The sequence below is a fragment of the Galeopterus variegatus genome, unplaced genomic scaffold (genome assembly GCF_000696425.1).
Source record: "Galeopterus variegatus unplaced genomic scaffold, G_variegatus-3.0.2 Scaffold673, whole genome shotgun sequence".
In the NCBI taxonomy this organism is placed as follows: Eukaryota; Metazoa; Chordata; class Mammalia; order Dermoptera; family Cynocephalidae; genus Galeopterus; species Galeopterus variegatus.
The window spans coordinates 1-467 of NW_007726784.1; positions in this window are offsets into that span (position 1 = coordinate 1).

Here is a 467-nt window from a genome sequence, read left to right on the forward strand (position 1 = left end):
TTGCAGCAGCCAGCATGGCCCATCAGATGCCCCTCAGGGACCCATGCAGGGGACTCCAGCCATCTCTGCCTGCTCAGGCTCAAGGCAGCTCCCCTGTGTGGGAGGAGGCTTCTCGCCATGAGTTCACATCTGTGCCCTTGCAATCTTGGTTTATAGAGTCAGACACAGACTGAGATCCCTTCCTGGCCATAGCAGGTTATTTTCTCTGTGTCCCTCCAATAAAACAGAAGTCTCAGTCAGCAGCACCTGCCTCACAGCATTGTCACAAGGATGAGGAAAAGTGCTGTAAAGCAGAGGGCACTGGGATGGCATTTGGCAAGGGCAAGGGCAAGAAATCACCACACACCAGTGTTGGATTCTTGCTGGAATCCAGCACTGCCGGGCTCTAGCTGTCCTACCAGTGGTGGTGCCCTGCAGGTCATATGCCCCACTGAGACTTTCACACATTATGTCTTGATTTAAAGCAT